Source organism: Buceros rhinoceros, unplaced genomic scaffold (assembly GCF_000710305.1).
Source record: "Buceros rhinoceros silvestris isolate BGI_N320 unplaced genomic scaffold, ASM71030v1 scaffold6188, whole genome shotgun sequence".
NCBI classification, from domain to species: Eukaryota; Metazoa; Chordata; class Aves; order Bucerotiformes; family Bucerotidae; genus Buceros; species Buceros rhinoceros.
This window is the reverse complement of record NW_010428546.1, coordinates 64,541-65,871: the sequence shown is the minus strand read 5'-3', so window position 1 is coordinate 65,871 and position 1,331 is coordinate 64,541.

The window sequence follows — 1,331 nt, the reverse complement described above, 5'->3', positions numbered from 1 at the left end:
TATGTCTGCTGAGACCCACCGGGAGGGAGGGAGGGAAAAGTGAAAGTAAACCCGTTTAAACCCATTTCAAACCTGTACCTCTCTCTGTAGGTATAGACTAGGCTTGCTGAAAGGTCTCTAGAGCTTCTCGTTTGGGGAGGTGGGTGATGAGCAGCCTCAGAGTCGGCAGGGTTTTCCTGTCCTGTAGTGCAAACGGAGAGGTTTTGGTGACTGCTCCTTTAAAGAAGAAATCTGTTTTCCTCGAGCAAGAGTTGTCTTTCTGTTGGCAAAGTGGGGCCACTTCCTGGCAAAGGTGGTGTCCGAGTATGGAGTCAGAAGGGAACTCCCAGCAAATCAGTCTGGAAAGAGACTTTGCCAAAACAAGTGCAGGCTCATTCTGTGTATCCTGAAAAAGATGGTGCAGTCACAGTGTTTCTTGACACAGCCTGTGGTATCCATGGCAGCCTGTATGGAGGTGTGTGCTAGAGCGTCACTGTGGTCTAGCTGCTCCACTGGGTGCCTTTTTTAGCTGATTTGAAGTACCCTTCCACTTTCCTTTTTTGGTTTATCTGATTATCTGTTTTTCACCTAAAATGGAACGAATATTTTCTTCCCAGCAGCAATAAATGATGTGAGATGTTTAGATAATGAATGATGTGGACTCTTTTTGCATCCTGACATAGCCTGTCTCATGGGAAGTACTGAGTTTTATGAGAGTGCTTTCCAGTGCTTTGCAAATTTACAGACAAATCTAGTAAGTTCAACACACCTTCATCAAGACTCAGTTGTGATTTACAAGGCTTTGAAGTTTATTCAAAGAAAAGAATAGTCTGGGTTGACTTGACTGGGTGAGAATGATGCAGAAAGCTCGGATACCCAAAAAGCTTTTGAGACCGTTCCTTACCAAAGGCTTTGAAGAAAGCCGGTCTCTCTCAGAAATGGCGAAAAGGTCATTCAAGAGCTCAGTAAGTGGTTAAATGAAAGGGTGGAAAGTTCTATCTTACAGTGGACGCGCACAAGATTTTCTGCCGTTTAACATTGCGCAGGAATCTGAGGGAGCGAGTTAACCAGCGAGGGACAACACTTGCTCCTTGTACGGATGTATTAAGAGCAGTCCAAGGGTTGCAGAGGAATATCACTGGACTGAGTGATCAAGTGGGAGTTGAGCAGTTGTGTTCATAAAAGCAAAGTAATGCATGTTGTGGGCTCTAAAGTGACAGTTACTGCTCGGAGAAGGAGATGATGGTGTCACCTGTAATGGGTGCATTAGAGCAATCCGAAAGGCAGATGACAAGTTGGGAATCACTATGGATAGTGAAGGCTCCAGCGAAGAATTCATATGGCTGCTGAAC